Below are 12,293 nucleotides of genomic sequence, written 5' to 3' on the forward strand. Positions count from 1 at the left end.
TCCCATTTCTGAAAATGGGTTGTAGGATTTTCAAAAATTCCCAAAAAAATCAGTAGAGGCTCAGATTGACTTCCAACTGGGCATGAAGGTGGATACATGGTTAAGCTCTCATGGTGCTGATTTTGAGGTCTCTAACATGAAAACTGACGGAGTTCTAGCATGGGACTTGAATTGGGGTGAGTTAAAAATTGCCAAAAATCAGGGGATGATGGGATTTGCTTGAAGCTTGCCATGAATGTGGATCTAGATGGCATCTGTGAGGATGCCCACTTTCAAGTTTGTATCTGTAAAAATGTCAGAGTAAATCCCATTTCTGAAAATGGGGTGTCGGATATTCAAAAATTCCCTGAAAATCAGGAGATGCTTGGATTTGCTTGAGGCTTGGTATGAGTGTATATACATGTATAAGCTCTCATGGTGCCTATTTTGAGGTTTCTAACATTAACAGAAAAAGAGTTATAGGTGTTTGGATTTCAATGCAAGCCTATGGGGGGAAATGGAGCTCCGATTCGGATCCAGAGCTCCGCAGCGAAGTGAAGCGGACCACTGGCGAATTGGGAGCAGACCCAATCCAGAAGTTGCTTATCAGGATCTGAAGCGGATCCAGGGGGGGAGTCCGTGCACACCCCTATTCAAAATCCTTTGATGGGTGGAATGACCCTATCTGCTCAAAAATGATCAGCTGTTTTGGCACGATCAGATATATATGCACAATCAGATACATAATTATGACATTTAAAATATCTATGATTTAAACATAATCCATAGCTGTTAAGATTAGCATATTTAGTTTGTCTCATTTCATAATTTACTTTGGAAATTGTATACACATTTATAAATAATGCACCCTATGGGTTACACAATATGAAAAATAATTCATATTAAGCATCTTTTATAGTTAAGCCACAACATTCTTCCCACATGTTTGATATTGACCAGGAAAGTACAAGGTGAAATATGAAGTCTCACAGGTAAGTAATCTATACTTCTACATTTATTACTTTGGCTATATGTTTTCATTGTCTGAATATTTCAGGACATGGCAAGCACTGTCTGCAGAGCAATAATTGAGATACTGTTAGCTAATCTGCAGAGCTCCAGAAAGAATCTGAACTCTAGACTCTATGCAGGTAATATCCTTAGTTCATCTTTTGTTAACTTAGCATTTTATTTGTATTTTCCTCAGGAGTGTTTTATTCTCCTTTGTTCATTATTTTATAGCTTTGTTTCCTAGATCAACATGGGATGAGAGTGATATAGAGCATGGCCAGAAAAACAATAACATTGCATAGTCACTTCCTTCATATGGTTTGACTGATGAAGCATTAAAATGAATATCATTTGTCAATTAATGAATATTATTTTTAGTGACATAACCTGTTTTCTTTCTGCAACAATTGGGTTAATTATATGCCCATGTAGGGCTCCATCATACCAGCGTTTTATGGCACTTTCGTCCTGCCTTGTTTACCATTTTGCCCCGTGACCCTCAAACGTCGTTGTCCCTGTCCTGCAGTCATCTTGCCTCTTTCCCTCCATTTTCCATGTTTTTCTGGGGCGGGGAAAGTGCAGTATTTTTTCTCCATGCGGGATAGAACTGCCTTCCATCCTTGCCTATTGCCATCCTCGCACTATGTCACGGAACGTCCCTTCATGGGGGCATGTGCATTGCAGGGCAGTCCTGATGAAAGAGGAAGGTAGGGACTTCTGATCAAATGGACTTTTACTGTTTCAACCCAACTCTCGTTGCTCTATCCTCTTCCCATTTCAACTTCCCACTTTTTTGCCCACTGTACAAGTTGCCCAACCAATGAAATGCTAAATTGCTAAACTTTTGACAACAAAACCAGAGAGGGTGGGGAGAGGCACCCACGTCCATCAGAATGTCCATCAATCACAAGAACCAATGAATTGAAGGGGGAAGGAGAAGGGCAGCGATACCAGGAAGTGCAAGCCAGCGTGGTGAAAAGGTAAACAAGGTGAAATAGCACAATAGCACGTGAAAGTGACCAGCGCTTGATGCACTAATGAAATGGAGGTGGAAATCATGGGTGACTACCAGGAAAATAAAGTAGATGTGATGGAGCTCTTAAAAAGAAGTAACTGGGATCAAGCTTTTTTTTTAATTGTCCTTTCGAATTGTGTATATGATATATTACTGAATTATCTTTCATACTGTGTAGCCCATAGGGTGCATTATTTATAAATGTGTATACAGTATCTAGCTATAATTATTTGAATTTCTAGCATTAATACAGTTTGGCAATTAATGTACAATGTTCTAATTTGTTTGTTCGTTGCATTCTCCTTGTGAGGGTTCCTCCTGAGTATTTTTTGTTAATTTATTTTGGAAGCATAATGAAGTATTTTGCATTCTTTCCTTTACAAAAATTGGATGGGGACTTATTGAGGTGCACAATGTGTCCCCCCCCCCCGCCTTTATTCTGATTTTTTCTTACTGAATGTAATGAACTTGATTCAAGCTAATGCACTGCTCTGTTTTGCTGTGTCATGCTAACACTTTAAAGTTCAGGTTAATCTTGTCACCAAAGTCCAGAACTTCTGAATCTCATTTAAGACTTCATAGAAGGGTTGCCTGCCACCAATTTATTTTCAAAAGTTGAGCACTTTGAGTTGAATGGGTCTATGCATGTGAAGAGTTCTTTCCCCAAGCAATCCTTCTTTTTTTTTTTTTTTTAAGGTAGAGTAACCCTGATTATGGGCCAAATCCTGTCATTTTAGGAAGAGAATGTGTCTGTGACTCCAGAGACTTGATATGTCCTAGGATCCAGTAATCAAATACCAAAAGGGAGGCACCCAAACCAGAAAGAATACAAAAAGAGGAACACATTCTCAGAGGCGCAAATGTGCAAAGTTTAATATAGCCCAACCCATTTTGGAATAAGCTCTTCCTTCAGGGGCAATCTTGTGCATCCAAACACTGAAAACAAGCTAAGCCAGCTTACAGAGGAGCTGCTGTTTCTCTTGCACCTCCAGGGAAACTGCTGTATTAAATTTTCATCCATTCGCACCTTTGAGAACTTGTTTTTCTTTCTGCATTCTTTCTAGCCTAGCACACTCTCAAGCAGTGGTAGCCTTAATGGTACTACACTGGCTGAGAGGTAGCCTGCAATGGGATCACACACAGTTCCTTGATTGTGAAGTTGTCTTGAGCTCCACTGTTTGGCTTGTGCCTCTTATTAAGGGTGATGTAGATGTGAATATAGATGTAGATATGGTGTGTTTTCATGTGCTTTTTAATCTAGTGAGCCACCTGCTTGGGGCAGTGCAACCTGAAAGGTAGTTTAAGAGAGTAATTTCGTTTCAACACACCAGTCATCTGAACTTGCCCCAAACATAGGGTGACCCTATGAAAAGGAGGACAGGGCTCCTGTATCTTTAACAGTTGTATTGAAAATGGAATTTCAGCAGGTGTCATTTGTATATATGGAGAACCTGGTGAAATTTCCTCTACATCACAACAGTTAAAGCTGCAGGTGCCCTGCCCTCTGTTAAATCTGGTCACTCTAGTATAGCTCCTGCACCTTTAACTGTTGTGATGAAGAGGGAATTTCACCAGGTTATCCATATATACAAATGACAGCTGCTGAAATTCCCTTTTCTAGGCAACTGTTAAAAGATACAAGAGCCCTGTCCTCCTTTTCATATGGTCACCCTACCCAAACATGAACAGGAGTGACTTCCCCACCACCCCCCGAAAAAGTCCACACATTGCTGAACTTGCAATTGCATTTTAAAAAAACCACCCTGCATATTTTTGAAAAGTGCATGCCTTGACATATATAAAGGTGCATTTTCATGCTTTAGTTGATGGGGGGGGGGGGAAGTGTACAGCTTTTGAAAAATGCAATCAGAAATGCATCTTTTTCTATTTCAAAATGCAAACGTTTCTGATTCAAATGAATAAAAAATGGGAGTGAGCTGAGCAGCACCATGAACACGATGCACCTGAAGAGAACAATGAAACTACTATAGCCCTGAAACTGAAGGACGCCTTTTGAATTCCTTAGTGCAGTATTTTGGTGACAACCTTGGGACATATGTTAAAACAATGCCCTTACTAGAAGAAAACACTCTATCTGTGGACCCACCACTGAGGCCTTAGCTAGACCGGGCTTCATTCCGGGGCAAACCCCGGGATCATCCCTGTGCGCCCACATGATGCACAGGGGATCCCGGGATCAAGGAGGGATGATCCCTCCCTTGCTCCAGGATAGAGCCCTTTTTTTTCCGCAGTCCCGGGCTGAGCCTGAGACCGTGGAATGTGTGACCCGTTGCAGCGGTTTGACCCGGCTCCGTGTGATTCCTCATGCAGAGCCAGGAGCTACGCACAGGGCGCAGTGCTCCTAAGGAGCGCTGTACCCATCGGGGGTAGGGTGGGGAAAGCGGGGAAAGTAATTATTTTTTTAAAAAAAACTTACCTTTAGGTGCGCTCCTTCCTCTTTAAAAAATAAATGGCGGGCGCGACATCTCTCCTCCTGAGGTCGTCGCGCCTCACGTCTAAACGGAGGAGGGATCTCATGTTAATCACAATGCGAGATCTTCCCTCCTCCGTCATGGACTATGAGGTAGATCTAGCTAAGGCCTGACTTTGCCAGTGGTAGTAATAGGTAATGGAACCCCAGGAATTTGCATCTCTTACATACTGTCAGGATATAGGCCATATTTGTCTCCTGAAGCCGAACATTCAAATCCTATTTTGCATAATAAATTAAAAGATCAGGACTAGTTGACCAGGACTTAAGAGGTTAAGACAAACTTGAATCCTGTTGCAGTCCTCTTTGACACACTGCTTTATCCTGACACAGACTTTGGGTTTAACTATCCACCTGTTCTTCACTGGAAACTAGAACCTCATCATTATATCCCTCACATAGTGCTTGGCAAAGGACCACCTGGTGGGGTTTGGCATTCTATGGAAGGTTCTATGCTGACCATTAGCTTTGGAGACTGGATGGAATTACCTGGATACACATTTAAAGACTGGGCTGCTACTAAGCGAAGAAATATAAAGTGTGACAGAGTTCTGCTGAAAGAAATTGCTAGCTGCTACAAGCACTGTGTTAAAGTCATGGACTTACAGAAGAACTTCAGAGAAAACACCTATATAACTTATGTATCAAGGCTTTATAGAGAACAAAGACCTAGATGAAATCCAAGTGAGTGCAGATGTTTTGCCACAACATTTGCAACTGGAGGAGTAAGGTAGGCAGACTACACTGATAAAGAGAAACTGTGAGATCAGAGGTTATCAGAGGGCAGCAGATGGCTCTCAGGTGCCATTCTGTTTGTTTGCTGAGAATGTGGCTCTTGCCACTGGAACTTTTGGTGCTCCTGGCTGACTCCAAGTTGAAGGAGAAGACTTCCCCTTTGTTATGGTGATCATATGAAAAGGAGGTCAGGGCTTCTGTATCTTTAACAGTTGCATAGAAAAGGGAATTTCAGCAGCTGTCATTTGTATATATGGAGAACCTGGTGAAATTCCCTCTTCATCACCACAGTTAAAGCTTCAGGAACTATACTAGAGTGACCAGATTTAAAAGAGGGCAGGGCACCTGCAGCTTTAACTGTTGTGATGTAGAGGAAATTTCACCAGGTTCTCCATATATACAAATGACACCTGCTGAAATTCCATTTTCAATACAACTGTTAAAGATACAGAAGCCCTGTCCTCCTTTTCATATGGTCACCCTACCTTGGTGCTGCATTCCATATCTGATTTTGGAGCTACCATAGACAAATTAATATTACGTGGGAAAGCAGACCCTGTCTTAATCACAGGTGGTGGACTCACAGCAGCTGATGCACTTCCGTGCGCTTATAACAATAACATCCCTATAATCCATGCATTTCGAAGGAGAGTTACTGACCCAAGTTTAATTTTCAAACAGCTGCGTAAAAAGCTTTACCTGGAATACCATAAGGTCTACCATATGATGTGTACTCAGTCAGTTACTACGGACTATAATTTGCATCCTGCTTATACCAGTTTTCCTGAACATCAGGTAGTTTCATTTCAGCCAGATATGAAGTGCGTCCTTCAGAGGGCCTCTGGATTGAAGAAGATCTTAAAGTTCTCTGTAGCCTTAGTATTAATAAGTTCTCATCCTAACCTATGCTTCCTAAAGGACCAAGGCTAGGGTATAGGCCATCATCCAGATGAACCAATTACGTGTAGGGGTAACCCTACTGAAATCGACCCATATAGCTATGAGTGCACAAACAAGCCTAATCTTTTTGCAGTCGGTCCGCTGGTTGGAGACAATTTTGTACGCTTTTTAAAAGGAGGGGCACTGGGTATTACATGACATTAGGTTACAAACCCAAAGAACCACCATCAACTGATAGTTGAAAGAGAAGGAGATGGAGTGCCCTAAAGCAACAGCCATAGACATCACTCTTAAGGAACGACAGGCATATGCTAATAAGTGTCCCATTAACATCTCAAGTTATTGAGCGCCCTGTTTTTGTTATACATACCAGTTCTTCATGCTTGCACTGCCTCATAGAGGAGGAGGATACTGCAGTGTTCCAGCCTTTGCAAAATATATAATATGCTTCCAGTTAAAACAACAGTAAATCATGGGTGGGGTGGGGGAATGGGAGTGAGCCAAACTGAACCTGGAAGTGACATTTGGAGAATTTTGGCGAACTTAAACATCCCTGGCTTTTATTTCTAGCAATCCTATGGGTTGCTGTCAATAGACAGGGAGCTCCGAGATTGTACTCCTCTGTCAGGCAGGGTGGGAGGATGGTGGAGGTGATTCTGGCTCCTGTTTGTACTTTTAAAAATGACAACAATTTCAGCTAGATGGGCCTCAGAGCCTGTCTAGCTGACATACCAGCGCTGGGCAGGGACAGCAACAGAAAGGCTGTTGAAACCTGTGGATCCTGGCCTCTCCTCTCCTCTCCTCTCCTCTCCCCTCCATCCCAAGCTCCTTTGCAGTCTGTTGTGACCCTGCAGGTGCTTTTGACAGCAGCTGCAACTAGAGGGGAGAGGAAACAAAGCAGCCTTGGATTCTTCACAAGATTGTAGGAGCATCTACAGCCTCGGGGTGTGTGGGGGAGGAGGAATCCTGCATATCTTATGAATATCCCAGGGACCATAGGATTGCTCTGTTGAAAGCTTTAAAATAAATCAGCACCACAAATGTACATTAACCTTCATAGGATGCAACATTCATAGAATACACATGCATTTTTTCCCTCCTGTCTTTCTATTTCATTTTTCTTTCTGACAAGTCCAAGCCTCCCCACCACCCACCCACCCATCCATAGTTTTCTTAACTGCAGCTTATTTTCTTGTTCTGTACAAGTCAGGTTGTAAGAGACAAGTGCAATTGATTGACATATGGGATAAGGAGAAAGAGCTTGGTGGACTCTTTGTCAAAAGTCCCTGACACCTGCATTTGAGAACGCTGTGTTCAAACAAAGGTGTGTAACCTTGTGACCTTCCAGATGTTGATGGACTACAACTCCCATCATCCCTTGCCATTGGCTATGCCAGGTAGGGGTGATGGGAGTTATAGTCCAACAACTTCTAGGGAGCTACAAGTTGCCCACCTCTGTATTAAAGCCATGTTAAGAACAGAATAAACTTTGGTTTCTGTAAGTATTATTATCCAATTTCCCCTGCTGTTTATGTTAATTTTCTCAATTACCTTTCTCTTTCTCTTCTGTTGACCTTCCCTGTGCTGAGAGTATTTTATAGAGCAGCATTGGGCAACATGTTTTGGCCTACAACTCCCATCAATCCTAGACAGCTTGGGAGCATGGCAGTTGTAGGCCATAACATTTGGAAAGGTATAAGTTGCCCACCTCTGCTATAGAAATAGGCCTCCACAAGTAAAGAGAGGCACTCTTTGAGAAAGAAATCCAGACCTGAATAAGTACAGGATCAGAGCAAGCCGAATTATTTTGATCAGAGGTGATGAGCTGTTTATGTCTTTATTCACATCAGTTATGAAAAAAACCATTTATTTCTTAATCATCGTTAAGAAAATATTAGAGAGCATAGGCGTGCACAAGGGGTGTGCTAGGTGTGCCCAGCCAAACCCTAATGTCTCAAGCAATAAGTGCCAAATTGGGGGGGGCATTGAGTGGGGATCTAGATGGAGGTCCAGACACAGCGGCAACAGTCCTTAGGCTGTCCTCTGGCCACTCCACCACCATGCCGAAGAACTGCTGCCACTGAGAAAGCACCATTGCTCCTGGCAGCAGGAGCAAAAAGGAATCACTTCGATGGGAGCCTCTTTGCTGGGAGCTGTGCTTCAAAGAGACCAGGAGGAGCCCCCCCCCAAAGGCTAATATTGCCTCATAAGCCCCTCCCCTGGCCAATGTCACCACAAAGTCCTACCAATGCTAGGCCTTGAGAAACATCTCCTCATTCCCCGCCCACCCTGCAACGGCCCTACCATGGTCAGGCAACCCGAACGTGGAGTAGAGCATCAGTGTCTACAGTGTCTAATAAATAAAGGAATAAAAATAATTTCCTCTATGACTGAGTATTCAATAAATGTTTGCCTTGGTAAAAAAAAATCTCTGGGTGTACACCCTAATGAAATGTGCTTCGCATGCCTATGTTAGAGAGATCCAGCAAGGTGTATGTAAGCCTTCTAGAATGCAAAGCAGTTTCACCATGTAAGGCAGCAGGTCGCAGTGGGTGTGTTTCTTCCTAACCTCCTGCTCTCGTTTTAAGAAATGCAGCAGCTCCTGCTACATTCTGTTCTTCCTGTGTTTATACCACTAAAACAGAACTCCAAGTAACAGGGAAAGTTCAGCAAAGTGAGGAGCAGAAGAACATAGGCTGACAGGCATTACCCAGAGGACCTTCTCTTCTGCTGATCCCAGACTGTGGAATTGCCTGCCGGAGAAGATTCGTCAACTTAACAGCCTTTTAGCATTTAAGAAGGCTGTAAAGACTGATCTCTTCCGGCAGGCCTATCCAGTGGAATTTTAGGATGCTTTTAGGGTGTGTGTGTGTGTGTGTTTAGGAAGTTTTAACAATGTATACTGTTTTTAATCAGTATTTTACGTATTTTTTAATTACTGTTGTTCCCCTCCTTGATCAGGATGGAGAGGCGGGCAAGAAATAAAATTATTATTATTATTATTATTATTATTATTATTATTATCATCATCATCATCATCATTATTATCATAGGAAAGGGAGGTCTCTGTGCAAGCGGTAGTGAATCCGCGTGTTGTTCTGGTTATAGTTCTGTGTTTACAAAAGTTACAGTACTTATTTATCCATGACACATACAGCTTGGTGGGGTGTACTGACTGGGTAGGTTAAGCTAGAGGCAGGGATTTGCAACTGACAACATCCCAGCTGAATTCAGTACACCCTACTTTGAACTGCCAACCCGCTCACGCCATGCCACCCCCACCCCACCCCACAGAAACCACCCTTCTGTTCCCTACTTTTTGGGCTTAAAGCAGCTCCAAAGGATCAAAGACAGAGGGAGCCAGAGATAGAAAGGAGCACCAGGGAGAGAATTTCTCTCATCTTTCATAGGTGGGAAACTGCTGCGGCAGATAAAAGGGGAAGACAATGGAGGTAAAATGCAGGGAGGGAGGGATTAGCCTCGGAGTAGCGGCTCCCTCACACTTGAAGACACCACAGGATAATAAATCAGTGTGCAGCCAAGTGCAGGTATGTTCTATCCAGACCACAGTTTTTTCTATAGAATGCACCTTCAAATGCACATCTACACCCACACTGAGATGGACATTTAGAGACATCTAAATACACATTATGTCCTATAGATAGATAGATTAACTGATATGCCCGGCATTGCATATCAACTCCCAGCATGCCTTTTGCAACCTCCTTCCGTTCTGCTACCGATGGGGCCTAGTAACTGAGGCAGCCAACCCAGGCACTCTCCCTTCAGGCTCAGGATGGTGAGCCACTTCCAGATGATGGCTGCCACAGCCTGATAAATCTTCCCTCCCAGCCAAGGCTATTGAAACAGAAGAGTGAATGGAGGAATGACTGACAGCTAAGGCTAGAATGGAATGGTGGGCGGAGTTAAGGGCAGTTGGGGAAAGTCAGTTAGTGGGGGCCGAGTTAGGACTGAGAGATAGTGATGCCAGTACTACAGCTCCCAGCATGCCTTTGGCAGCCCTCAGGTGCCCACATCCTCTGAGACAGCGGTCCCCAGCCTTTTTGGCACCAGAGACCGGTTTCGTGGAAGACAATTTTTCCACGGGCTGGGGGGGGTTGAGGGGATGGTTTTGGGAAGCCCTCCCCCGCCCCCCGCCCCTCTCCAGTGTCCTGGCTTTGCTTCAGCTGGGTGGGCGCCCAGCCGAAGCGAAGCTAGGACGCTGGGGCAGGCAGGCGGCTTCAGAACAGCGTACCTGGAAGTCACTCTCCCAGAGCAGCTTCCAACCGGGCGCACCGTTCCAAAGCCACCCCACCCCAAAGTCCTGGCTTCGCTTCAGCTGGGCAGGCAAGATGGCGCCCCGCGCCCAGGTACGCTGGGGTGGGGTGGGGTTAAAGCAGCTCTCCTGCGCAGCCTGGTACCGGTCTGTGGCCCGGGTGTTGGGGACCCCTGCTCTGAGAGGCACTTTCCTCCTCTCATGGCTGATGCTGCTCCTTGACAGAGCATTGAGGAGTAGCTTTGCCAACAAGGAGTTGCAGCCTACCTACATCTGGAGAACCCCATGTTCCCCAGCACTAGGCCTCAATATAAATGGCTCCATCAAAAGGTTTGCTGCCTGATGAAGCCCTCTATAGTTTAAAATATAGAATGTGCAAACTTATTGTGCACCTTCAAATGTTAGAGCAAGGTAGGCAATTGCATGTCCTCCAGATGTTTTGGACTACAACTCCCATCAACCTGGTCATTGGCCATGCTCATGGGAGCATATGGGAGTTGTAGTCCCAAATAACTGGAGGGCATGAGGTTGCCCACCCCTGTATTATAAATCAAAAGCTGTACGAAGGGATTCACCAGGTAACATTCAACTGGACAGCCCAATTGAATGGACAGGAAAAACAGTATTCCTGTGGTTTCTAACCCTGATAGATCATAACTCAGGAATAGAAAGTATAAGGGCTGGCCCTGGACGTAGTGAGATTTTTGTAGCCTTCAGCAATTTTGTTTTGCGTATCTACCCCTAAGCATGGTAACACTAAACTGTGATGACGTCAGGATACATATTAGTCCAGGACCATTATCTGCTCATTCATCCATTCAGAATGCAAGGAGCTGCAAGTCCTCCAGTTTCATTAGCCTGAATAAACATCTCTGGCAAGTGTGTCACAGGAAATGCCTTCATTAAAGGAGGCACATATATGGGTTTTTTTTATCTTGATGTGGGTGTAACAGGTTTCCAGGAAGTAAATGTACCATTTTAAGACTTGAGAGATGATGCATTCTCAAACCAGCTAAGGGAAGAAAGGCCACGGGAAGAATCCAGTCCACGGCACCTATCCCAGTGAGTTAACGTTCAGTCCACACTATGATAGCCATTCCCCCACACAAATAGGTAACTAAGGCTGCAAATCTAAATGACTGATCTGGGAGTAATGGAGTAAATATGCATAGGATTTGGCTAGTATCTTATACACACCTACCTGGGAGCAGTGGAGGCTGGTGGCTCCAATGTCAGTGGGGCAGTGAATCTGCTCTGGGCTTCAATCAGAACCAGTCAGAACTCTAGATGAGCAATGCAAGGTGCTGAACCCAGTTTGGTGTTGTGTTTCAGCACCTTGGATAGCTCTTTGAGAGTTCTGACTGGAGGGGGGGATATTGGTGTCAACAAGTTATCATTGCTTTGTAAAAAGAATGTTCCAGCTGTGTTTCCTAGATGAAGCTTGCAAGTGTGTAAAAGTTAGCAGTGTGTGTGTGTGTGTGTGTGTTGGGAATGCAGTAAAAAGAGAGATGGCACATTCCTTTGTAGGGTACCCTAAGTCTCCTTTGGAAATAGACAGGGACTAATTAAAGCAGCACAATTGAAAGTCTTGCAGGAAGTGTAAAAATTCAAGCCTGAGCTTGCTTTGCATTGTTTCTCAACAAAGTGCCCCGAAACTGTTCCATAACAACAACAAAAGTGAAATATACAGATATCTTTAGTGGTAGTGCTATGGCTTTTGCCAGTTTAGGCTCTGGTGGACAGAACATAGAATAGATCTCCAGACTAGAGGCATTCCAGAGGCAGCTGGACAACCATCTGTCAAGGATGCTTTAAGGTGGATTCCTGCATTGAGCAGGGGGGTTGGACTCGATGGCCTTGCAGGCCCCTTCCAACTCTACGATTCT

General features: G+C 44.1%; 1 pseudogene; it reads left to right on the forward strand.

Moving 5' to 3' along the window:
* The first annotated feature begins 2,032 nt into the window (after positions 1-2,032).
* LOC134398244 (oxidative stress-induced growth inhibitor 2-like) lies at positions 2,033-8,310 on the forward strand (annotated as a pseudogene).
* Positions 8,311-12,293: the final 3,983 nt, after the last annotated feature.

This window comes from Elgaria multicarinata, chromosome 4 (assembly GCF_023053635.1).
Source record: "Elgaria multicarinata webbii isolate HBS135686 ecotype San Diego chromosome 4, rElgMul1.1.pri, whole genome shotgun sequence".
Classification (NCBI taxonomy): domain Eukaryota; kingdom Metazoa; phylum Chordata; class Lepidosauria; order Squamata; family Anguidae; genus Elgaria; species Elgaria multicarinata.